The sequence below is a fragment of the Tenrec ecaudatus genome, chromosome 8 (assembly GCF_050624435.1).
Source record: "Tenrec ecaudatus isolate mTenEca1 chromosome 8, mTenEca1.hap1, whole genome shotgun sequence".
NCBI classification, from domain to species: Eukaryota; Metazoa; Chordata; class Mammalia; order Afrosoricida; family Tenrecidae; genus Tenrec; species Tenrec ecaudatus.
Window position 1 is genome coordinate 111631528 of NC_134537.1, and position 27830 is coordinate 111659357.

General features: G+C 42.7%; 1 pseudogene; it reads left to right on the forward strand.

Annotated features, from left to right (window-relative positions):
• Positions 1-12098, forward strand: part of LOC142455507 (heterogeneous nuclear ribonucleoprotein D-like) — a 187580-nt pseudogene extending 175482 nt beyond the window's left edge.
• Positions 12099-27830: the final 15732 nt, after the last annotated feature.

Here is a 27830-nt window from a genome sequence, read left to right on the forward strand (position 1 = left end):
GATCCACTTGGCAACCACTCAGCAGACAACCCCTTCCCATTCTCCCCCAGCCATTGATTCCAGCTGACTCGAGACACCCTTCAGCCGAGTGACCTACATTATGCTACCTAGAGCAAACGTTGTAAAGTTCATTTGCACTGGTCAGCCTCCTACAAGGCTGTCTGCCCCCCAGCCAGAATCCTGTATGCACTACAAACCTGAGCTCGCGCCCCTTCAGCTGCTTGTTTCTACCACAGTGGGCGCATCCAGCCTTTGCCTTTTTGTGCTTGATTAACTTCACTCAGCATAGTATCTTCCAGATCCACCATGATGTGCCGTGCTTCATCACTGTTTTTTAGGAATGCTTAGTATTCCACTGTGTGCATATAGCAGAGTTTTTTTAATCCACTCTTCTACTGATGGGAATTTAGGTTGTTTCTAGCTTCTTGCTATTGTGAACTGTACTGCAATGAACATGGCGGAAACAAAGATCCATTTATGCTATTTCTCATTTCTTTGGGGTATATGCCCAGTAATGGCATTGCTGGATCACATGATAGTTCAGTTGCCATGTTGTTGGGCATTGCCATATTGTCTTCCACAGTGGCTGCACATATTTACAAGCCCACCAGCAGTGGATAAAATTCCCATCTCACCACACCCCCTCCAACATTTGTTGTTCTCAGTTGTGTTTTATTTTGAATTGGGCTGCAGTAATGGGTGTTGGGTGGTATCTCATAGTTGTTTTAACCAGCATTTCTTGGATGACTCATGACTGGAAGCATTTCCTCGCGTGTTTATTAGCCATGCTACTGTCATCCTTTGTGAATCACCTATGTGGGTCCTTTTCCCACCTCCTCAGAGGCTAGTAAGTTTTTTTCTTGTTGCAGGCTTGTAAAATACTATAGCTTTTAGTAATTAGTCCTTTGTCTGTTATATCGCTACTAAATATCTTTTCCCGGTCTGTGGACTCTCCTTTTACTCTTTTAATGAACTCTTTCATGTCATGGGAGTTTTATTTTTAATAGGTTTCACTCATTTACTTCATCTTCCACAGAGTGTTTCCCCTTGGTTATTTCTGATAGTCCATGTGTTCCCTGCACTAGGGCTCCTAGCTTTATCCCACTTTTCTCATTGATGATCCTGATAGCTTTGGGTTTTACATTTAGTTCTTTGATCCACCTTGTGTTTGTTTTTGTGCATAGGGTGAGATATGGGTCTTGTTTCATTCTTCTGCAAGTGGATATCCAGATTTTCCACCATCATTTATTGAAGAAGCATCTGCTTCCCGTTCAATGTTTTTGGAGCCTTTGTCAAAAATGAGTTGTCTGTATGCAGTGTTTTTATTTCTGGGTTTCCTGCCCTGATCCATCGGCCCAGGTATCTATCATTATCCCAGTACCAGGCTGTTTTGACAACTGTGGCTGTAGAGGAGGTTTTGCGGTCAGGTAGTGCAAGACCACCAAGTTTGTTCTTTTGGAGGAGTCCTTTGCCTATGCTGGGCTTCTTTCCTCTCCATATGAAGTTGGGGATCAATTTTTCCACTTTTTTGAAGATGATTCTGGAATTTGGATCAGGATTGCATTGAATTTGTAGATTGCTTTCAGTAGTATTGATATTTTCACAATGAGTCTTCCGACCCATGAACACAGAATATGCTTCCATTTGTGTAGCTCCCTTATGGTTTCTTTCCGCCTTGTTCTGTAGTTGTCCTCATTCAGGTCTTTGGGTTAGGTTTATTCCTAGGTGTGTGTTTGTGTGGCTATTGTGAATGGTATCCATTCCTTGATATCTTTTCCGGTATTCCAATCACTGGTATATAGGAATCTAATTGATTTACTTGTTAATCTTGTATCCTGCTACTCTACTAAACTCTTCTGTTATTTCCACCTATCCTTTTGTGAACACCTTAGGGTGCTATATAAATATATAAAATCATATCACCTGCAAATAGCGATGGTATCACTTCTTCTTTACCCAATTGTACCCCCTTGGTTTCTTGCCATTCTTAGAGTACTGGCTTGGGTTTCCAGCACATGTTGAATAAGAGTGGGGATAAAGGACATTCTTGTAGGGTTCTCTTATTCAGTGGAAATGCTTTCAGCTTTTCTCTGTAGAGTGTAATATTGGCTATTGTTTTTTGTATATGGCCCTTATTGTATTGAGGATTTCACCTTCGAATGTTATCATCATGAGAGTTTTTATTAGGAATGGGTGTGGACTGTTATCAAATGCTTTTCTACGTCAATTGATATGATCATATGGTTCTTATCTTTCTTCTTAATGTGGTGGATTACATTGTTTTTCAAATGTTAAACCATCCCCGCATTCCTGCAATGAATCCTACTTGATTATGATGTATTATTTTTTTGAACATGTTGTTGAATTCTATTCACTAAATTTTGTTGAGGATGCTTGCATCCATGTTCAAGAGAAATATCATCAGTCTGTAATTCTTGATCCTTTTGGGGTCTTTGCCCGGTTTTGGTAGCAGGGTTATACTGACTTCATGGAATGAGTTTGGGAGTTTGCTGTTCCTTTCTATGTTTTGGAAGAGTTTGTGTAGGATTGGTGTCAGCTCTTCTCTGAATACTTGGTAGAATTAGTTGGAAGTTGTATTAGTCTGGGTCAATTATAGTTCTTGGTCTATTGATCCCTTGAGCACTGTGTAATACCTGTTCTTATCTCTCATTGTATTATGTACCTTGAGGTCTAGTTTGTCACTTGTCATTAGTTTGGTTTCTTTTTTCACTTGTCATTAGTTTGGTAAATTTTTTGCTGGCCTTTGACTCTGAGTCTATTTTGGTCTTAGAGTCTGAGATGTGTCTCTTGAAGACAGCAGACTGAAGGATTTTTGTTGTCTGATCCAGTTTGTTATACTTTGTCTTTTAATGGGGGAGGGGGGTTTAGACCATTAATATTCTATGTAATTAAAGCTAAATGTAGCCTTGTTTCTGTAATCTTGTACTATTTGTATTTGATATTTTACTTTCTTCCCCTTTCAAAGGATGGTGTGTGTGTGTGTGTGTGTGTGTGTGTGGTTTATTCTTACTATTGTTACTCCATTGTATCTGTAGTATTTGAGGTACAGTTTTCAGTTTGTTGGTTGCTGGGTGGTGGGTGTTACACCCTATGGTGGTCTCATGTTTGCGTACTGAGGTTGTTAGTTTTCTGCCCATGAAGAACTGGAAATTGTATTTTGTAATACAATTTTTTTTATGAGTTCTCTAAATGTTTCCTTTCTGGAGAAAATGTTTATTTCAAATGTGATGGAGAACGTTGCTGAATAAAGGGTTCTTGGACTGCAGTAGTCTTTCAACTTTTGGAATATGGTGGTCCTGTCTCTTCTTTCCTCCGTGGTCTCTGCAGTGAGGTCTGAGCTTATTCTCACTTGTTTACCTTTGCATGTGCCTGTCTTTTTCGCTAGCTTCTCTCAAGATCCTCTCCTTTCCTTGGGGTGGATAATTTGACTATGGTGTGTCCTGATATGTTTTGGGGGGGTTAATCTCATTGCTGTTCTGCTTCCTGAAGGGCTATCATCTCCTCTTTTGTGATATTGGAGAGATGTTTGTCTGAGAATTCCCTTCCTATTTTAACTGTAGGCTTATTTGTTCCTTCCTGTTCAGGAACCCCAATTCAAATACTGTTTCGCTTCACGGTATCCCATATCATCCTCAGACTTTCTTCAGATTTGTTTGTTTCTCTCATTTGCTGAATTCTGCTTGGTTATCTTTGAGTTCACTGATTCAATTTTCATTTTTCCCATTCTATCAGTCAGATCATGTACCTTGTCCTTTATTTTGACTGCATCATTCCTTAGCTCCTGAATTTCCCTTGGGTGTGAGCACTATAGTATCTCCATTTTTTTTTCATCTGTTTTCAGGATCTATCCTCTAATTTCTTGTAAGGCCCTAAGCATCATTCTCTTCTATTATCTATCTGGAAATTCAAGGGATTTTTCTTCTGTGTAAGCCATTGGGTTGGGAAGTTTTCAGAAATTGACTTTCGTTTCTCTTGATTGTTTTGTGAGAGCTGCTGGTGTTGGCTGTTGTTTTTGCCGCATCGTGTTTGAGCTGAAGATGATGTGTGGGCTTCTGGGATGTGTGTGTGTGTGTGTGTGTGTGTGTGTGTGTGTGTGTGTGTGTGTGTGTGTGACTATTTAGGTTAGGAGAGGATCAGATAGGTGCTGGAAAACATATTGTGTGTCGGTCGATGAGGAGGGAGAGCTACTTAAGAGAGTAGGAGGAATATGGTATAGGTACTTGGGTGTAGCTTTTAAGTGGTGGTATTTATCATAGGAAGCTTTCCTGTTAAGTATAGTAATTTTTAATGAGATAGAGAAGAGGTTTTTTGCGAGGTGCTGTTTTGCTTGGTAAATTAAAGGCGAGTGTTACTGAGGTGGAGGAAGCAGGTGCTAGAGATTATGGTGTTGGGGTGAGTGTATTAAAGCTACCAGCACCACATATTCACCCTGTATATTATGTAGGGAGAGTGCAGTCCTTCCATCATTGTGTTTCTACGAAAGGCCCCTTTACAGTGGATTTCTGCACAACTCCGAACTATCTATTCCTTGCATGTGGTCCCAGAGTTGAAATGTGCTATTGTAATCGATGCCCCAGGGAGGAGGAAACGCTGATCAGCAGGCGATCTGGCTAAGGATACAGTGGGTCCCCATGTCTGCAGGCTACCTAGCCAGGGACAGAGAAAGCTGCTGAAAAACCCAGAAATGCCAGGTTCCATTTCCTCTGACAGAGAAAGGAGTTTTGCATGTCCTTTCTCAAAAGAAACTAGGAATAAATCTGACAACCTCTTGGAGCTCACTGCACAGAGGATTCCAGCTGTTTTTCTCTCTCAGGGGGGCATTGGGGTTATCTATCTGAAGAGCCTAGCCACGTCCTTGCTAGGAGGAGAGTGAGCAGGGCCTCGGGGAGGGATTATCCCGATGGGAATTCTATTAGATGGGCTTCCACAGGTGTCTCTGGCCTCCAGAAGTCTGTGAGAGTGTCCATGGGATGCCCTTGAAGGCAGAGTGTCTTGGGCTACTTCCCCACACTAGCAACTCACTGGACCCTGGGGGGGAAAGGAGAGGCTGGCAGTCACTACCCCACTGACAAGGGAGGTAAGGTGTGGGCGGGTGCTGTGAATCAGAAACACACACATGGCAAGCACAACTGAGCTCACCATGGGAGAACTGACCAAAGAATCCATGGGTGCTTCAAGACCTGTTCTCATGTCCGAATTAGTCTCACCCATAGATCTGGTGATCACACAATAAGAACTCCAAATGGGTGCTTCTACGTCGGAACCATCTTCCCAGAATTTCTTCCCTATGCATTTTTGGAAGACCCCATTTTCATCCCTTTTTTAAGTTCTACCTTTGTGTAAACTTTCATGGAAAACAGGTAGGATATGGGGTTGTGATTGAAATTCAGCCACGATCCACCCTTGCCCATGATGTTGCATCTGGAACAGTGAACCAGGAGCAGAGACAGTTGGGCTCATCTTAGATGCATCAGTGGCAGTAGTCGGGACCCAGTGGCACCTAAGCCAAAAGGAATGTCAGGTCCTGCAGTAGTCACAGGACCCTCTCTGCAGCCTGTGACTGTGATGTGACAGCCTGATCTCTGTCCTCCCTGTTAATTCTGAGAGCTATCCATATTCTACCAAAATGGCCTTTTCTGCTTATCATAGCTAGAGTCTTTTTATGTTTTCAAACACTGAAGGCATATGAGAAATTATAGGCACACAGTGAACAGAGCCAGCTTCATCCAGCTTCAGAGATAAATCTTACTTTGAGGTTTCTCAGCCACAGAGGCCAGCCTGAGTGATCTTCCTTTGCCTCACCAAGAAATTGGTGTCCTTTACACATTCTAAGTTGCTTATCCTTTTATTCTGCTGAGCCTCTCTTTAGAAAACCTGAAATAAAAATCGGATTGATTTTGATCAAAAATGAAGAAGCTATGAATGATGTTAAAGATTGTGTGGCAAATTATAAGAACTCAGAGTGTTAGGCCAAGACAAGCTGTCTTGTCCATTTCAGACTTGCATCCTTACACTCGGGAGGAATTTACATAGGCTGATGTCAGAATTTCTTTGGGTGTTGAAGGTCCATCTTGAAATATGGTTCAGGAGAGCCTTGTTAACCATAGTCACCTAGGACAACTTGAAGAGCCACAGACAACCTGGGCCTGGCTTCTGGGAGAAGGAAGGGAAACAGATGCAGTTGTGGGGGAAATGAGTTGGTGGCGGGGAGAGAACATGATAAAGCAGGTGAAGACGCAATCCAAGCAAGCAGAGGTGCTTTGTGTTGGGAGTGCTGTTGGCTGACATGGCGTTGTGTGTCTCCCTTCTTGACCTATGAGATATTCAAAGACAGCGATTATTTAATTCCAAGCCGTCTGTCAACATTAGATAAGCCACATAGCAGGAAGCCTAGGCCCAACCCTTGGATCAGGAAGAAGGTGGTGGTCAGGACTCCTCTGCTACTGATGGATGGAAAAACAGATTCCTACCTCGTGCAGGCCACCAGGAAATTGGAATCAACGTGAGGGCAACGAATAACAACATATCAAGAGACTGCGGTACCTGGTTTGTCCAAGACAATGACTTGAAAAAGAGAAAAACAGACAAAATGCCAGTTATCAGACATGGTCACAGGCAACTTAACAGCATCCTGGGTCCTAGTTTCGTGTCTATATGATGAAGGAGGAGGAGAAATGTTTACCTTGAGCTGGTAGTGATTTACGGCATCATCTCTGAAGCTGCATGACAGCAGATCACACCTGGGTATTCTGTGACCCAAGTCTAACACTGACTTTCTTTCCACAGGAATGGTCAATCAGGGAAAGCAAGGGACAAAATTAGATGTTTTTGCCCCGTACTTCTTTCCTCGAGTCATTAGTACTTGCGAGAGTCAAAGGAGGGCAAAATAAATGAACAAGAGGAATGCAAATACGAACACGAAAACCTAAAACAGTCCATTATTCTCAGTAAAATCCTGTGGTTGGGTTTTGTTTTTGATAATGATGTTGTTGTGGACGTGTGTTTATGGCTCTATGCTGCGAGCATAATAAGGCCATACTTTCCACTGATAAATTATACCTATTTCACATGACAGAAGGAAATATAAACATCTTATGTTTTTCTGCAGAATGCCATAATTTTCACGTCACTTCCCCTTAACCACTTAACCATTCCTTCAACAGGTCATTGTTTAGTGTTTGCTACAGACGAGACTTTATTTAAGACTGGAGATGCAATCACCAAAAACAGAAAAGAATCCCTTCCTTACTCGTGTGATAAAAGACCAGAAACGAGAAAAGTTAAATATCTAGCATGACAGATGGTGATAAATAAGCCTGGGAAAATCCGTAGGGTGCAGAGAATAAGGAACCCTGGGGGTGAGGAGTGAAAGGGGGGATTTCTGAACTTTAGCAGCTGGTTAAGAAGGTGAGAGAGGGGGGAATGAGACCCACAGTGAACTAGGGTAAGAGCATTCCAATTAGAAGGAAGAAGACCTGCAAACACCCTGAGGTGGCGCGGGGTTGGCATATGCAAAGAACAAGGAGGCCTGGGTAGAGGAGCATAGAGGGTGAAGGTGATATCGGTGAGCAAGGACAGGTAGCAGGGGGTACACAGACCACACAAGGCTTTATATTTAAGGTGACAACGCATCCCATTTGCCTCCAATAATCCAGTTTGTCTACAGGTGAGAGGTACCTTATAATGCCGCCTCACCACTCTTCATGTCTGCAGAATAAAATATATGGTCACTCTACTTGTGGATCATTGTAGAGGTTTGGATTTTTACCTTAAGAAAAAAGAAGAATCAAAGTGATGGAGGAGCATGATTACGACTTTAACAGGATGAGAGCCATGACGATGGTGGAAGCGAGGAAACCAGTTCTGTGAGAGACAAAGGTAGCATGGCCTGAATGAAAGTATAAGTGGTTGGACTCTGGATAGAGTGCTGATGCAGCTCAGAAGAGCGTGGTTGAACTCTGGATACATTTTGAAATACACCCTGCATGATATACTGATAGATTACACTAGGAAGCGAAAGAAAGACCAGAGTCAAGGATATCTCCCAAGGAGTATTTGAGAACATTCGCTTACTGAGCTTGCTTTCCACCGAACCTTCACACATCTTGAAGTTTAGTGTCTTGGTACATTCTGTTGATGTGAACATTTGTCACTAAAAACAGGATACATAATGTTGTATAGAGATTGCGGTCTTGGAGCCCAAAACAAAACAAAACAAAAACACAGCCAAATTCACTTCCATCCACTTGATGCTGACTAATAGTGACCCTATAGGGCAGGGCAGAATTGCCCCAGTAACTTTCTGAGATGGCGACTGTCTACAACAACTGTCTCCGGGAATAGAAAGCCCCTCTTGCTCTCATGGGGGCTGGTGGTTTCTAATTGCCGACATTGTGTTTAAGAGCTCAATGCGTAATCCCTACCCCACCAGGGCCCTTCCCGGACCCAAGGCCCCTAAATAAGCAGTCATGTAATTTGCATATTCCCAGACTGTGACATCATAATTGCACAGCCTCTTCAGGGCAGTGTCCTGCTGTTCAGAGTGCTGCTGATTCTCATTGGCGATGCTCATGAGACATGAGACACATGCTTAAGCCACTTCTGACTCCACCAGGGAATCACTCTTTAGTTTGGGGTGAAAATATTACCTGCCGAACCTCGTTAACCCCCTCTCTGTTGCACATGAGAGCAAAGGAGAATACACCCCTATGCTGAGTCTCAGCGAAGACGAGTCTGTCCTGTCCTTAGGACTGAGGAGAGATAGAGAGCTGATTCAATGCCAGGTGGCCAGGTGTATCATTGACCCTGTCTTTGCCCTCATACTATAAAAATTCTTGAACAGTTTTGTACAATTCAGAAATTTGCTTAATATGAAATGATACTATCTGTGTTCCTAATACTCCATGTTCATTTCCCAAAGAACTCTCTAGTAGTTTTATTTTGCATGGTTGTTTCTTACCCAGTGAGAAATGGAGCAAACATTGTCCTCTCAGAGAAAGCGGCTGGTCGAAGGCATTGACATCTAATAGTCTCACCGTTTGTTTACTCAGATATTTCGTCTTTTCATGTCCGTGGATCAGAGAAGTGTTTACCACTTTCTTTAAAAAGTATTTTCATATTTCTTGTTTAGTATATTTTGGGTATTTTATAGTTTGGTTGCTATTGTGAATAGTTTTTTCCTGTTACGGCTTTCTCATGGGTAATTGCTGCATAGGAAAGCAAATGGCTTTCCATATACAGTTTCCTCTCTTTTATTGACTACACTTTTTGGTTTCAATGTAGTTTTCATCAGACTCTTGTATTCTCTCTGGATGAAAATGTCATTAGAATAGTGTTTTTATCTGCTTTGCCCAAACTCTGTGCGTTTTATTTCTTTTTCTGCCTTAGTTCATTGGCTATGAATACTAGTAATAATATTGGGTATGCTTGCCTTATTCTTGGTTTTAGTGAGTCATCATTTCTTATTACGGTTGCTATTGTTTGCTGTTATATATCCTTTTCCCTTACTAAGGAGTTTTCTTCTATTCCAAATATACTGAGTATTTTTATTAGCATTAGCTAAGGTTTTAAGGTTTCCATGAATGTCACAGTGGTTACGTATTGGGCTGCTAACCCTAAGGTTACTAGTTTGAAACTGCAGTCACTCCTTAAGAGAAAGAGCAGGCTTTCTATTCCCGAGGAGTGTAAAAAGTTAGCCTTGGAAACCTACCGGGATACTTCTACCCTGTGTTACAAGATCGCTGTGAGTTGGAATCGAATCAATGGCAGTGGGCATGACTAATACCTTGTTTGTTCTTCAACTTGGATTTCAGAAAAATTCTGAACACAATAATCAAAGTACCAGTTTAATTCTTAAGATGACTATCAAAATGTGACTTAAATGTAAGGACTCAGATGGTTCCCTAATTCTTAACCCTGGAAACAAAGCTAATCCAGATGAAGTCAAATGCTGACAACCTTCCTCTATAGAGGGGACTGCACTCCAGAAAGAGCCTCGCTGACATGTTGCTGTTGTTAGTGGATGCCATCCATCGAGTTGGTTCCAACTCATAGCACCCCCTGGATACAGCAACAGGAAGCACTGCCGGTCCTGCCCCAGCCTGCCAATTACTGCTGTGGTTGAACCCATGGCGACAGCCACTGTGTCAATCCCTCTCATCACAAAAGGCCACTTTTTCTCTGACCTGCCACTTTACCAAGCACGATGACCTCTTCTAGGACCTGGCCTTTCCGGATAGCATGCCCCAAATACATGAGATGATGAACTCCCCCTATTTCTCTTCCAAGGAGCATTCTGGTTGTACTTGTTACAAGGGAGAGTTGTTTGTTCTTCTGGGAGTCCACGGAATATTCAATAGCCTTCACCAGCACCTTAATTCAAAGGCATCAATTCTTCAGTCTTCACTCTTCATTCTTATTTATCACCCGTCATTCATCATTTTTATTAGTACATAACAAATGACTACCAATTAGTGCAGAACACAGGACGCCCTGGTGCTACAGTGGTTAAAACACTTGACTGCTAGCAAAACTGCCACTGTTGGAACCCACTGGACACTCCACGGAAGGAAGATGTAATCTATCCTGTAATCATCCACATTTTAGTGTTTTGTTAAGATTTTCTTTATGACTTAATATATGATCAATTTTTATACAAGTTCATTGAGAATTTGAAGAAAATCCATAAAGGGCCCTGGTGATGTCGTGGTTATGTGTTGGGTTAGGCTGTGATCTACATGGTCAGCAACTCAAAACCACCAGCGGCTCTGCAGGAGAAGGATTGGCTTTCTACTCCTGTAAACAGTTACAGTCTCAGATACCCGTGTGTGTGTGTGTGTGTGTGTGTGTGTGTGTGTTTTAAAGTCACTAACAGTCAGCATGGCTTGATGGCAGTGAGAGAGTATGAAGTCATATATTTAAAAATTATAGATTTATTAATTTTAGCCTACTTAACCTGTATAATACTAAAAAAGTCATATTGAAGTCTACCATTAATATTGAGGCCTATTGCTCTTCCGCCGCCATTTTAAATCCAGCTCCATACAACGCTCCACCGCCGCTACCACCTCCACTCGGTCTGAGGCCAGCACCCTGCTGCCACAGCTTCTGCCATGGAGGACAGGAGTGAGTACAGCAACATGGAGGAATTCGCAGAGGGTTCCAAGATCAATGCGAGCAAGTATCAGCAGGATGACAGTAAAATGTTTACCGGAGGCTTGAGCTGGGATACAAGCAAGAAAGGTCTGACTGAATATCGGTCTCGATTTGGAGAGGTTGTTGACTGCACCATTAAAAGAGATCCAGTCACTGGGCGCTCAAGAGGATTTGGATTTGTGCTTTTTAAAGATGCTGCTAGTGTTGATAAGGTTTTGGAACTGAAAGAACACAAACTGGATGGCAAATTGATAGACCCCCAAAGGGCCAAAGCTTTAAAGGGGAAGGAACCCCCTAACAAGGTTTTTGTGGGTGGATTAAGCCCAGATATTTCAGAAAAACAGATTAAAGAATAGTTTGGAGACTTTGGAAAGATTAAAAATATTGACCTTCCAGTGGATAAAAAAACAAATGAAAGAAGAGGATTTTGCTTTATCACCTACACAGATGAAGAGCCAGTAAAGAAGCTGTTAGAAAGCAGATACCACCAAACTGGTCGTGGGAAGTGTGAAATCAAAGTTGCATGGCCCAAGGAGGAGCACCGGCAGCAGCAACAGCAGCAGAAAGGAGGAAGGGGTGCTGCAGCAGGTGATCGAGGTGGTACTAGGGTCGTGGACGAGGTCAGGGCCAAAACTGAACCAAGGGTTTAATTACTATTATGATCAAGGGTGTGGGAACTACAAGAGTGCCTATGGCGGCGATCAACACTGTAGTGGCCATGGCGGATGTGATTAGACAGTTTCTCACCATGGAAACTGTGGCTATGGACAGGGACAGGCAGACTACAGTGGCCAACAGAGCACGTACGGCAAGGCATCTCGAGGAGAGGCAATCACCATATCAATTACCAGCCATGCCTGAGGAGGACACTGGAGAAAACAGGAGGAGATGCTAAAGCAACCCGTCTTGCAGGACAACGTTGAAGATTGGCCTTCTGTTGATCTATGATAACTATTTCGTAAAAGACTTTTTAGTGTACAAGACACAACTGCGTCCAACTCTATATAGCTGCCAATTAGTTTTCTTTGTTTTTACTTTGTCCTTTGCTATCTGTGTTTTGCCTCGATGTGGATTTGTGTTTATACCATTTTTATTTGTATGATTTCATGTTAAACCTCAAATAAATGCTTCCTTATGTGAAAAAATACTGAGGCCTATTAAATTCTCATTAGCTAATATTTTATTACTTCACCTTTGCTTTGCTGCATAAAACATTTTATGATTACTATAGACATTGTGTAATTATATCTTTTACCCCAAAACTCTGCCATAGGGTTGATTCCAACTCAGCGACCCTAGATAGGGTTTCTGAAGTTGAAAATCGTTACAGGAGCAGAAAGTCACAGCTTTATCCCTTAGAGAGACTGGTAGGTTTGAACTGCTGGCCTTGTAGTTAGTAGTCAAACACTTACCCGACAGTCACTTTGATGCCTCAGGTATACCTGACCCAAGCCGTGGTCTTTTCACTTGCTTTACCTCCATGTGAAAATTGGACAGTGGAAAGGGATAACGGAAGAAGAAGACTGGCGAATCCACTGTGGAATACCAGAAGAACAAGCAAATTAATCTCGAGGAAAAGACAACTGGAACTCTCCTTAGAAGCCAAGAGAGTCAGACGTTGGCTCCTTTATCTTGGATACACCATTAAGAAAGACCAACTGCTGGAAAGGACAAATGCTTAGTGACTGAGGGAAACCCTCACTGAGAAGGATGATCCCAGTAGGCACCGTGCTCCCCACCCTCCCTCCCCCCGATTATACAGAGGGCACAGATGGGACAGTGTGTTCTTCTGTTGTGAATAAAGTCATTATGAGTTGGAGCCAACCCCCACCCCAGCCTCTAGCGACAACCCAATACTTAAGTAAAGTAGAAGCCAAGAATAGAAATCAGTTTTCTGCAGAGCCTAACCTACATTAACAATACTCCAGTACATCTCACTCTAATTCAGTGATGACAAACTTGGCATCAGTGTTGTTCCATAGTCTGTCTTAAAGGTCCCAGGTTAAAAAAAATAGAGTATTGGAGTACAGATAAATAGTAAGGAAGTAGCCTGTGTCCAATATTGACCTTCCTTTAATCTGAGGGTAGCATACTTGCCTAGGGAAATCTCAACACATTTCCAGACATCCAAGAATCCTTTGCATATTTCATTTTTCTAACTTCTTATAAATCCCCACACCTGGAACAATAGGTCACATCATGATAAATGGAGAAGCGATGGATGTTGTCAAGGATTTTGTGTTGCTTGGATCCACAATCAATGTTCATGGAAGCAGCAGTCAAGAGCTCAAACGATACATCGCATTGGGTAAATCTTCTGCACAGACCTCTTTTGAAAACCAGACTAGGATGTGGCTGGCCCAAATCATGGAATTTTCAATTGTCTCCTATGCATGTGAGAGTGGACATTGAATAAGGAAGCCTGAAGAAGAATCAATGCACTTGAATTACTGGTGCTGGTGAACAGTATTGAAGATTCCATGAACTGCCAAAAGAACAAACAAACAAAAATCTGTCTTGAAAGTAGTACAATCAAATCACTCCTGAGAAAGTAAGATGTGGCGGCTTCATTTGTTTCATTCACTTTGGACATGTTACCAGGAGGAGGACATCATGGTTGGCAATGTAGAGAGGCAGTGGGAAAGAAGACTCTTGGCATGATGGATCCATATAGTGGCTGAAACAATGGACTCCAACATAAGTACAAGCAATGCTTTGTTCTGTTGTACATAAGGTTGGAACTGACCTGAAGGCACCCATCAACAATGTCCTCTGAAAATGGTCAGCTGGCCCTCTCTCTATTCTTTTCATATAAAAGCTGAATGAGATGAAAAAACAAGAGGATTATGGTGAAAGACAATAGATGAATTAGATACGAGTTCTGTTTGGGACTGATTTAGGTATCTATGTAAAATCAGAGAAGGAAGACACAATACACTTTGATTTCACTTCCATCCCTCCCCTGTTATTTGAAAAGAGTTTCCAGTATATGAAGAATTTGTGGTAACAGATAAGTCAGCTTTGGGATGTTTTCATAAGACTAAGTAGGTAGAACTGTGCTTTATTGCAGGTAGTTCCTAAGGGTAACACTATCAGAGTAAAAGGAGAAATTCTGTAAATGACATTAAATTCATAATTCTCACTTTTATAATTAAGTTCACACACTTATTCAAAGAAGAAAAAAGTCAAACTATTTAAATTGTATTCTAGGATTGAGAGAGTAAATAGGTATATTATAGATAATGAGTCTGGTATAAACATAGATAATGACAGGGTTCTCACTGTCGAAGGAAAAAAATCACAAGCCAGAAAGGGGACGGCTAGAATGAGCCTCTGGGTTTGGGCTGAAATAGGGAGAGTATAAATGCATGCTTGTTAATAATCACACACATAAATAGGAGTAGGGACAGATATGTGTGTATATGCACATAAAATTTTAAAATCATTTTATTAGGGGCTCATACAATCTTATCACAATTCATACATACATCAATTGTATAAAGCACATTTGTACATTCGTTACACTCATCATTCTCAAAACATTTGCTATCCACGTAAGCCCCTGGCATCTGCTCCTCATATTCCCCCCTCCATCCCCACTCCCCACTCCCTCATGAACCCTTGGTAATTTATAAATTATTAATTTGTCATATCTTACTTTGTCCGACATCTCCCCTCACCCAGTTTCTGTTGCCTATCCCCCAGGGAGGAGGTTATATGTAGATCCTTATCATTGGTTCCCCCTCTGTACTCCACCCTCCCAGTATCGCCACTCTCACCACTGATCGTGAAGGGATCATCTGTCCTGGATTTCCTGTGTTTCCAGTTCCTATCTGTACCAGTGTAAGTCCTCTGGTCCAGCCGGATTTGTAAGGTAGAATAGGGATCATGATAGTGGGTGGGGAGGAAGCATTTAGGAACTAGAGGAAAATTGTATGTTTCATCATTGTTACACTGCACCCTGACTGGCTCCTCTCCTCCCTGGCACATTAATTTCTTAGCTCTGTTTTCTAAGATGACCTAGAAGTAATGGTGCCCCAATAGCAATGAGAACATCTAGCTCTCAGATCTTAATTTCTACATAACATTATTCAAGAAAAGGAATGGGGGTTCTTAAAGAATGTCTTATTCTACAAGTAGGGTAAGTGAAAAACAAGATGAGCATGCAACAGCTTGTGATATCAGAAAGTAACCGTATGCTCGAGAAACGATAGGGACACATGAAGAAGACCCATTCAAAGCGGCTCCAATGGCCAAGTCTGAAATGTCCCGAGTAAGAGTACAAAATATGATAGCAACGGGCTAGAGCTTATAGGGTAAAACAAGAATCCAGGAGCTCATACTCATAAAATAAATAGTTAATAAATGAATAGGGAAGAAAGTAAAGGACTTACTGTAGAATTCAATTAATAAATGCAGAAGAAATGTTGGAATTAGGAAATCACCATTTGGAAACATCAGGCAATGATCACCACAGACAGGAATCATCAAAGGAGGCTGAAGCTGTAGGTAAACCTAGGACAAGGTACAGAGTAGCTATACCATCTCAAAGTATCTCCACATAAGATACTCATTAATTACAGGGGAAAGTACTGACATTACCATGGCTGAGACAGACAGATGCAACCTCAACCACATAATCAAAAGTCCACCAGTATTGGGATATATCAACGTCCAGATATGTGCACTAAAGATGTAGATACAACCTGAATCTAATTGGGAAGAACTTTCAGAAAAGCCCAAATAAAGGGACAATCTATAAAGAAACTCTTTTATACATGTAAATGTATCAAGGAGTGACTGACAAAGCGAAAGAGAGGAACCATTCCGGATTAAGTGAAACAAGAGACAGGGCAATTAGATGTAATATCAAATCCTTGAAGAAGTCTTGGCACAGAGAAAGATCATTAATGGGACAACTGGGAAATGTTGAATGCATGAGATCTGGAAATTAGATCATAGTATTGAATCAATGCTAATTTCTTCATTTTCATCATTGTGTTATGATTAAGTAAGATGTAAATGTTTGGGGAGTCATGATGAAAAGTATATATTAATTATCTATACTATTGTTTACATTTGGAATTATTTTCCAATCAAAAGCTGAAAGCTGATGAGAAAGGAAAGGTGTTCAAAGAGGCGACCCAGCACTTTTGTGTTCTTGCACCGTCAGCCTTTTCACATGGCTTCTAGGTTGGCCATTCGCTTCAGATTTGATACCTCTACCCTTGTCTCACACTGTCCACTTCAACGGTGTATTTATGCTTCCAGAGGCCCGAGAGTCCAGGTGAGTGGATTGGATTCCATTAAACTCCCTACAGACTCAGTCATAGTCATGGGGTAATTAAATGAACAAAAACAATTGGGAATTGGTGAAACCATGGAAAGGGAAGTTAGAAGGATCTGAGAAATAACAAGCAAAAATGCTATCTTTTCTTTGCCCCTTATGTTTTCCTTCTGTATTTTCTTGTTGCTGTTTGGGCACATTGAGCTTTATGATAGAACTAAACCTAGCTGAGGGCCTGTCTTTACATAAAAGACACACCTACGTGATTTGATCCAAGGGAGAGCGACAGGTGGGTGTGCAGTGGTCCCAAGGCTTCCATCCCCTAGTGGAATGGACCATGGACTGCCAGAGAACAAGCAAATCTGTATTGGAAGAAGCACAACAAGAAAGCTTCATAGAAGGGAGAATGCCTTGGATGCTCTATCAGGAACCAGTCCTTAGAGAAGGAGGTCACACTTGGGAAAGTGGAGGGTCAGTGAAACAGAAGGAGAGCCTCAGAAAGAAGAATTGACACAATGTGTGTTCCTGCAACAGCGGGCTCACACAGGCAATGACCGTGAGACTAGCCCAGGCCTAGCCAGTGTTTCATTCTGTTGTGCAGAGGGTCGTAGGATTACTGTGAGTCAGAAGGGATCCCATGGCACATTACAGCAGAAACGTTTTTAAAGTCTATCATACAAGCACTCAGCTCTTCTCTGAAAGAAGATGAGGCGTGCTACAGCGCGGGATAAGGCTGATTCTGATTCCTGCGCAGCTGCCCACCTTCAGCACGTCTTCAAAGAGAGGAAGGAGCGAGTGATGAGGAAAGAACACACTAGTCCCAAGCTGCGTGCTCCCACCCTGAGCATCATGCTGCAACATTGTCTTCGCCTACAAGATGGGGTTTCTGCTGGGTCTAAGGACTTTCAGATGTGGATTCTTTATATTCCCATTCCTTGGAGACAGAAGGCCAGGTCATGCCATTCCATCTACATGAAAACAGTTGTACTTTGGACCCAATGCATTTCATTTTCAGCTAGCTGTTGGTTTGTTTGCTTAGGCTGTGCTCTCGATTTATACTAAACCTCATAGATTTATTCCAATGCCACTGTCTACATGAAAAAAATCTGAATGGAAACACAGAACCCTTCATCATCTTCTATGTCAAGCCATAGAGACCCTGTAGGACAGAGTGGACCTGTCCCTGGGGGTGCCAAAGCTGTGATCTCTACAGAAGTGGACAGTTTCTTCAGGGAAGCAGCTGGCAGGTTCAAACCAGTGGCCTTTTGGTTAGCATCTGGGTGCTTCATCACTGCGCCACCGGCTCACTTGAGTAATTCCAGTTTATACTAAGTCCTCTCTGGATCACAGACGTTATGTGCATGGAGAAATATGGCAGTTGTTACATAGGTAGCACTAGACACATAAATGCCTTATGCATGTAGAATAAGAAGCAACAGACCACGTTATATATTTCTTGTATTTTTAATATGCACCAGAGCTACAAAGTGGGTCTGATGGAAGAAATATCTGTGGATTAGTTCTCTCTTAAAGATCCAGTGAGTCATTAGATTTATGGCTGAGGCAGGACATCCTAGCTCTGTGTTTAGACCTTTGGACACTGCACATGTGCCTGGACTCCCAAGCAGGGCAGGCAGCGAGGAGGCTACCCGCTTCGGCAGCACTTGGATCAGCCTATCTGAGCGATGCAGACTTGCAGGCTCATGGTCCATGCTCCCTCACTTTGCCCAAAATCTGCAAGGACTCAGGAGTGGTACTCGTGGAATGCCATTTTCACCAACTTCAACATTTTCTTGTAGGTAGGTGAGGAATCCAAATGGAAATTGGTGAATTTAAATTTTCATGTCTCCTCCCCTCTCCTCCCAACATTAAACTCCCCCTGGGAGGAAAGCGGTTGAGTCGTCACATGTATGACATGTCCCTCCTGCTGCCAGATGCTGCTTGCTGTCAGTGAAAAATGTGTTTAAAACTGAACGCCCCCCACCCTTTTTTTGTTGTTGTTTAAGAAAAAAAAAATCTAAGATGCCAAGATGTAGGACTTTATCCCAGAAGGACTTGCACAAATGGAGAGTTTTTAATGAATACTGATAAGTCAGAATATGAAATGAAAGATTAACAGTGATGTAAGCCAGTGACAGATGTTGCAACCCAATATAACACAGGCTCACATGGCATCAGCATCTTTCCCTACAGAATGAAAGCAGAGCTACTCATTAATATAGAAAATGTCTCCTGTCTTTCTTGCACTTGAAGGGAGCCACTCAGCTCCCCCAACACCAGACTGGCTGTTCTAAACACTACCTATAATTTATTGCTTTGGCATGATCTTTTGGTGGGGAGCCTTATTGAATTTTGTTCATACAGATCTCATTATTTTTTAATTATTTTGCAGTAAAGACAAGAATCAAGGACAGCATTCAAATACACAATCAAACGCCATTTATATTTTAAGACAAAGTAAAATATCAGCCACCCATACAAATAGCATTGTTAGAGGTTTGACTTGTATAAACCAGACAACATTTGAACTGAGGATAGCCAGAGATTAGACAAGATTGGTTGAAACACTCAAATCAGAAATGGGAGTTCTGGAAAGCTGGGCCAGAACCAAGAGCAGAAGAGCAAGGGGCAGTGGAACAAGATGCACATTCTCAGATCATCCACAGTGTAGATTTTGGTTTATTTAATTTTCTCCTCTCCCCTGGTCAAATTATTTCAGAGAATTACCATCATGAATTTCAACACTGCTATGTCAAAACAGGCTCCTAAGTGGTTGGGTGGTGAAACACCTAGCTACGAACCAAGAGGTTGGCTGGTCAATTACTAGTTGCTCCACTGGAGGAAGATAGGTAGTCTGCACCTGTGGAGATTCCGACCTCTGGAGCAGTTCTACTCTGTCCTAAGAGTAGACTTCCTATGAGTTGAAATCAACTTGATGGCAGAGGGCAGGGTTTGGTAGGTTTAATATCAAATCAGGAGCCCTGATGATGCAATGATTAAAGCACTCGGTTGCTAATCAAAAGGTTGATGGTTCACCCTCCCTCCCCCCTCCCCAGGTGCTGTGCCAGAGAAAGGTACAGCAGTCTGCGCCGTAAAGATTTCAGCCTTGAAAACGCTATGGGGCAGCTCAGTCCTCCTCTAAGTCAACAGGTTGGAATTGATTTCATGACAGTGAGTTTGTCTTTGGTCTATGTCAAAAGCAAGCTCCTTGCTCATGGTCTTAAAACGTAATGTAAGCATATATCAAAAAGCAAATCACGGGTTGTGGTAATATTTTAAAGTGTGACATACATTGAAGAAATTCAAAATTCAAGGAGAGGTGCACGAGACGCCTGTGTGTTTTCAATGAAAAAAGAGCTCTCTTCGATGTTTGCGTTGTTGTTCTCTGATAATTAGCTACTTGATGTTGAGTTATAGATAGAATGCTGAAGAGTTAGTTGGTTGCTGTTGTTGAGTCAGTTCCAACTCATAGCAACCTTATGTACAAATTCAGTGAACACAGCTCAGCGCTAAGCCAGCCTCAAAATTGTTCAGTTTGAGCCCATTGTTGCAGTCACCATGCCAAGTCATCTTGTTGAAGGCCTTCCTCCTTTTCACTGCCCAAACATGTCCAGACTCCACTTTCCCAAACATGGCCTTTTGCAGGGACAGGTCCCTCCTTATAGCACATCCAAGGTATCTGAAAGGAAGTCTCTCCATCCAGCTTCTAAGGTGCATTCTGGTCGTACTTTTTCCAAGACAGAATTGTTTGTTCTTCTGGCTGTCCACGGTAATATCACCATTCTTCACCAACACCAAAATTCAAATGCATCCATTTATCTGTGATCTTCCTTATTCATGGTCGTCCAGCTTTCACATCTACATGGGGCTTTGGGAAATAATTTGGGTCACATGCATCTTAATCCTCAAGATGACATCCTTGCTCATCAACACTGTAAAGAGGCCTTGTGAAACAGATTTGCCTAGTGTAATGTGTCATTTGATTTCTTGGCAGTAGCTGCCATGAGAATTAATTGTGAATCCAAGTCAAAGAAAATCCTGGACAGCTTCCATTTTGTCCCTGTTTATTGTGATGTCTATTGGTCCAGGTGTAAGGATTTTGGTTTTCTCTACATTTATTTCCAATCCATACTGAAGGCTGTAGTTCTTGATCTTCATCAGCAAGTGCTTCAAGTCCTCCTTACTTTTAGTAAGCAAGGTGGTGTCATCTGCATATCGCAGGTTGATAATAAGCCTTCCTTAAGTCCTACCATATTTTTCTTCGTATAATTCAGCTTCTCTGATGATTTGATCAGCGTACAGATTGAATCAGTATAGTGAAACTATATAACCCTAACGCACATGTTTCCTGATTTCAAACCATTCACGATTCCCTTGTTCTGTTCCTACAACTGAATGTGCAACCTTTGAAGAAGCACAATGAAGTGTTCTGGAATTTCCAATCTTCTCAATGTGATCCATAGTTTGTTGTGATCCATGCAGTCAAATTTCTTTCCACAGTCAATAAAATACAGGTAAACATCTTTCTGGTATTCTCTGCTTTCAGCCAAGGTCCATCTGACATCAGCAATGATATCCCTTGGGCCACATCATCTCAATCTGGCTTGCATGTCTAGTAGCTCCTTGTCAATGTACAGCAGCAACCATTTTAGAATTATCTTCAGCAAAATTTTACTTATGTAGGTAAGTAAGTGATATACCGGCCGCATCTGACCTCTTCTGGCTGCACAAAGGCAAAAAACACTCCACCTCCTCACTAGTCCAAAGCAGATTGCCAAAAGGCAAGCACCCAGACATACTTCCAGCCTCGATCATTCAACAGGACTTCCTGCTACACTCTACTTTCCTAAGGGTTTGGTAATATGTTGCAGTAGCCAGTCAGAACTCACAGGCAGTACAATTTGGGGGATTTAATAGAGAAGTGACGGTGTTACCACAAGCCAGGATCAGAGAATATTAAGAACATAGTCTTTGGTTACAGCAGCACCTCTTCTCAGCCAGCAGCGAAATCTCTGTTTGGTCCTCAGCCTCTTAATCACATAGACCTTTGGTCGCTGCCTCTGTGAGTGAAGAAGCCCCCTTGCTGTCCTGCCTTAGTCTCGTGGTCTCTGCTCTCAGCACCTGCTGCCTCAAGCAGGGATGGCTCAGACACTCCACTGGTGGTGCTTCTATCCTGCTCTGGGCTCATCTGTTCTTCTGACAGCTACTTAGATCTTTTCTTTCTTTCTTGTGTCTTTAGTGACCTTTTGCTTTCTTTGTGTATTTTATTCTTAATATCATCCCACAACTCATCAGGTCTTCTTCCCTTTGTGATCCATGCATCAAATATATTCTTGAGATGTTCGCAAAATTCAATTGAGATCTACTGAGGGTCCTATCATGGCGCTCATAGACTTGATTTCTTTTTCTTTTCTTTTTTTACAGCTCCAGCCTGAACTTGCATATGAGCAATTGATGGTCTTTTCCACCGTCAGCCCCTGGCCTTGTTTTGGCTGCTGATAATGCACTTCTCCATTGCCTTTTCCCAAACAGGTAGTCAATTTGCTTTCTCTGTATTACTATATACAGTATATGTGTGTAGTCATAATTTATGTTGTTGGAAAAAAGTATCTGAACAGAAGAAGTTGTTGGTCTTGCGAAACTGTATCATGTGATCCCCAGTTTCATTTCTATCCTCAAGGTCATATTTTCCAACTACTGTTCTTCCCTCTCTTGGAAGAGAGATGGGATTTTCTACTCCTGTAAAGAGTTACAGTCTTGGAAACCCACAGGGGCAGTTCTACCTAAGGTCTCTATGAATCAGAATTGACGTGATAGCAGCGAGTTCCTCCCTCTTGTTTCCAACTTTTGCATTCCAATCACCTGTCACTATCAGTGAATCTTGATCACATGTGTAATCAATTTCAGATTGAAGAATTTGGTGGAATTCTTCATTTTTTTCATCACTAGCGTAAGTGGTTGGTATGTAAATTTGAATGATAGTTGTATTAATTGGATTTCCTGTGTGTATATTCAACATCATTCTTCTTGAACTTGTCATTCCTGGCATAGTAAACTATAGGATTGTCTGATTCAAAATAGCCAGGAGGGACCCATCTCAGTTGATGGCTTCCAAATATCCCAGACCCATACTTTGTGTGTCCCACAGTTTGATTGTTGATAGATCTTTGTCTGTTTCTTCTCATGTTGGGCCATGCGTCCACAATGAAGGTCCTGAAGCCTTTACTCTGTGAGCATCTTTCTACTGGACTCTCCTGGATGAAAGTAGCTCTTCCTTGGTATTTTAGTGCCTTCTGAGCCGAGGGGACTCATCTTCTGGCATTGTATCTAACAATGTTTTAGTGCTACTCATCAGGGTTTGAGGGACTAATCTTTCAGAGGTGAATAGTCTATTCCTTCTTCAGAGTCTGTTTTCAGACTACAAGCTAGCCTCACACCTGTTGGTATTTGAATTACTGGTAACATAGCTTCCAGCCACTAGCCAACCACCACAGAATGGTAAACTGACTGGCACACGAGTGTTGGCAGGATATCGAGGGTTTGGTACAATTATCATTTCAGTGATTCCTCTCCTGATGACTAATGCCACACCACGTAATCCAACCTATTTCATGGTATGTCCCACAATTCCTTATGTATTTGCAAGGATGTTCTCCACCGTCCACTCCAATAGGCGCTACCTGAAGTCAGCTCACCTGTCGTGTTCAATATTCTCACACCAAACCTCCCCAAGAGCCAGTATGAATTCAGCGATGGATTTTGAATAAATAAGCAAGTGAGTGAATGAGTCAATATGCACGTACGTTAACAGGAAAGAAGATTTGATTGTAAAAGCAGTGCTCTTCTGCTCATCACATAAATGTCGGGTGGTCTGTGATGGCCTGTCACTGAGTGGGAGCACTCTGGGGGAGCCTCTTCCCATCCCATGGCATGGGCACACCGCCACCGCCAGGTGTGTCTAAGGATGAACAGTCCTACTCTTCTCCGCTCTGATTGCTCTGCAGACATCTGGAAGGCTTCTCCGTGTGTTTGTATCTCAGAAGCCTCCATCTAAATTTGAAAGGCTTCAGGACAGCTGTGTTGGAATGAGTCATCCAGATACTAAGAGAATATTACATATATGTTCTTATTCTCAGCATGCTGAGGAAGCAAACACACCAGGGAAACTTGTATGATTCACCAGTCAACGTGAAGTAGATTGAAGGTATGATGACCCCGTGTGTGCCGAGGTTAGGGTTTTTCAGAAACCGATGACCAGGCCGTTCTTCTAGGTGCATCTGGGTGGATTCAAACCACCAACCTTCTGATTACTGGTTTAGTGCTTAACAAAGCCTAGATTCTGTGTCCCATAAAACCAGTCAGTGTTAGACTAAATAACCGACCATCTGAAGCACTGATTCTGTCACTCAGAACCCTTTCCTGAACAGAAGCTCCACCCTCCAGCTGTCAACAAGGCTAGAGTCAGCTGTGAGCCTGGCAAAGATCTGTGTATGCGCCAGGCTCTAGTGGGCATGGCTAGGGAAGACCCATGCCAACACTGCAGAGAGAACCCATTCTCCTCACCAAAGCTCTGAGGCAAGGCCCAGAACCCCCAGGGCCGATGCATTTGGAAACAGGGCAACATTAATGTAATCCTAGAATGCAGAAGTGGAAGAAATCTTGCAGTAGGTCTATAAAACCTCTCAGTTTAGTGAATGAGACTAAAAGAAGTAATGTGCTTATGAAAAATGAAATCATGACAGAAAAAATAGTGTCAGACAAAATAGAGAGTCTAAATGGGTAAAAACAGAAGGTCATGTTTGATAGTGTGACACAGATGACCCAGTCCCTCTGTCCAGTGCCCTAGATGCTCCAGGGAGCCCATCGCCCAAAGCTGTTCCCTCTGTGATGAGGGTGGGAGGGTCGATTACAGCCCTTCATCCCAGCAGCACAAAGAGAAAGCAGACCAGGAGGAAGTCTGTCCTCTGAGAAAGGCAGTCACAGTGAGGCCATTGCACTTGGTGCACCGGAGAAGCCCCAGAACTGCAAGAAGCTCGTAGTGGATCAGGAAGAGCAGGCCCCAGGGGACTATCTTTTAAGGGAAAGAATGTGTGCCTGATGCTTTGTCTGATCCCTCCCTGCAAGGTATTTTCTGTAAGCATGCAATGCTCATTTTCCACATCCACTTGTAAAGAATTAGCCTAGTGTGCTCATAAAAAATACTTTGAGGGTAGGGTGAGGTTATTTTTTTTTAAAGGTAGATCATGCCTGAGTTATTTGTGTGAAAATAGGTTCCAATAAGTATAGTCAATGAAACTGGTGAGTCAAATTCTGGACTGGATGTGATTGTGCTCATGTCCAAAACAGCTTCTGCAGTGAGTACAACAGTTCTGACCAGGGGCCTCGGTTGTACTACAGTGAGTTAGGTAGTGGGCTGCTAATCACAAGGTCAGTGGTTCGAAACCACCAGATGTTCCCTAGGAGAAAGATGAGTCTTTCTAGTCCCTGTAAAGATTTAAAATCTGGGAAATGTTTTAGGGGCATTCACCTCTGTCCTATAGTTGGAATCAACTCAGTGGCAGTGAGTTTGAGAATATTTCCACTCTCGGTTGTGAATGAGAGCATTGCATCTCTGACCTGCAGAGCCCAGGGAGATGCCTAGCAGACTCAGAGCCATGGCCATGATGGTGAAGGTCCAGGTGACACCAGGACACAGGCAGTGCATCAGTCACGCTCGTCTCAGGGTTTACCATGAGGGTCTGAGCCAGGGGCTCACACAAACACAGAAGCGAGTCTTCTGTGGTTTGGAACAGACAGCTTGCACAGTCAGTATTGATGATGGGGCTTAGTCAAATGCATACGTCCTTCTACAGTGAGGCTTCTCTCAGACTGAACTAATACCTCTAGAGCAGGGCCTGCCAAACTGTGGCTTGGGCTCTTTCAGTTCATGCATGTGGCCCTGAAGTAAAACTGGAAAAATTCAAAGGATATTATTCAGATAGTGGTAATTTTATTTACTTGTAAAAATAAATTTGTGGCCCTCGAATAATGTTTAAAGTGTTCTGAGGGACAAGATTGGCTCTTCCATCTCAAAAGTTTGCTGAGCTTTGCCCTAGAGAGTCCCTCAGCCCTGAAGAATACCTTCAGTAGCAGTAACAGTGACAGTTACCAAGCTTAGCAAATATTAGATCTGACCAATGCACAAAACTGAAGAGCGACCAGTGGACAATGTAGTGGAGCAGCTGGCATCACCGAGATGTGCCTGGATGGGAGCTGGCCCAGCCTGAGTGGGAAGTGCTTTGTGGACAAGCATTGCTATCCAAAGGGAACAAGAGTATAGACTTGGGTTGGTTGTGCGTTGTGCAGCACAAGGTCAGCAGTTCAAGCTCATCAGCTACTCTGAGGGAGAAAGATGAGGCTTTCTACTCCCATAAAAATGTACCGACTTGGAAACCCACAGGGGGGGTTATACTCTGTCCTCTGGGGTGGCTATGAGTGGGAGTCAGCTCTATGGCAGTGAGTTCTTCATTTCTTTGTTTGGCGCTAAGACTAAAAGTCTACCCCTGGATGAGCTAGCCACATGAGCTAATGCTCTAGGACTTTCCGTTTCTTTATCTATGTACTAGAGATAGGGCCACTGTACAGACAAAATACTCTATTTAGTTTATTAAAATATTATAAAGTCCTTAATGCAGTATCTGGCCACACAGTAAGGATTCATATCAATTTTCTGTCTTTTATCTACAAAATAAAACCTCTACAACATATTAATTGAAAAGAAACATTCCAAGATCAAGAATTTCAACTGCAGCTTTGAATCGCTGCTAAGAATCAGGGTTTGTTTTTGTTTTTGTTTTCCCTAATGAATGAAATTCCAGAGCTTTAGAAAAATGAACTTACAACATTATAATTGTTTTATAATTCGAAGTTTATGAAAGGATAAGATAAATGGAAGACGTGAATATAAGATAATTGGGTTGGTAAAGTTCCATCTTCAAAAAACTAAAAGACAAGGACTTAAAATTGTGACAGTGCATTTAAACTTGGCCAAAAGTGGACGTTTACAGCTTCATTGCACAGGTAGAATGCATGTGCAGCCAACATTTAGTAGATCTGTAAGATTGGAGAGATAAATGGAATGGGGAAGTTGAGTACACATTAAAGCTGTGTTTTCTAGACTTCCTTGATGATAAAAATCGCCTGCAGATGTCTGTTAAAACTACACATTCCTGGCCCCATCCAAGGCTCACTGAATCAGAATCCTCAGGTTAGATTCCAAGTAGAAAATATTAAAAACCACCCTCTTCTAAAAAGTAAGCCCTCTGCAACATAGCGCATGGCAGCCCTTCCATGAGACGGCCTCACACTGCGGAGCAGACTGCACAGCAAGTGAGAGAACAATGCTAGCTCCCACTGCCGGCTCTCAAAGGGGGAGCGGAAAGAGTCATTCCAAGCACAGGGGCTCTGAAGGTCACAAAGGAGGGCTCACTTTGTGGACCCTGGTGGAAGCTTAGAATGAATAGAGACGAAACATCTATTTGGCAGGATTTGGGTAGAAATGGATTGAGCGTATAGGCCATCTGTGTAACTGACACAGGAGGGAGGGAAGAGGGCTCTGGACTCCCGGGTCAAAGTGCCCCATTCCAATTTCCACAAATGAATGGAGGCAAACAAACAAACATTCTGGACATGGAACCACTTTCAAATATTGTGGGCTATAAAACGTGGTTCTTGGATTTATTTAGGGAAAATATCACTCATTTGCCATTAAGATGAAAACTGAAAATAAAGGAATGCTAAGCACCCCCCTTGAGTAAGACCGGACCCAGGGGCCAGGACCCACTGCAAGCCACCATGCTGATAAAGGATAGGGGTGGGGCAGTGCAATGGTTAAGCATCTGGCTGCTAACTGAAAGGGTTTGGCAGTTCAAACTACCCAGACGCTGTATAAGAGAAAGACCTAGCCATCTGTATCCAGACAGATCACAGCAAGCTAACCCTCTGGGGGCAGTTCCACTTCATCACATGTCATTCGGAGTGGGAATCGACTCAATACCATCCAACAACAGCCAACAACCAGAGTGTGCCAGGGGAGACTGAGCCGAAGGACTGCGATGGAAACGCACATCCCAGGAGATGGAAGCTCTGGATCTGAGTTGGGAGACTCAGTTGCTTTGTGGTTAGTAGAGCCCCAGGCTATGCCCAGCCTGGGATAGGCCCTCTGGGATAGGCCCAGCCTGGGTTAGGCCCTCTGGGATAGGCCCTCTGGGATAGGCCCTCTGGGATAGACCCTCTGGGATAGGCCCAGCTTGGGATAGGCCCTCTGGGATAGGCCCAGCCTGGGATAGGCCCAGCCTGGGATAGGCCCAGCCTGGGATAGGCCCTCTGG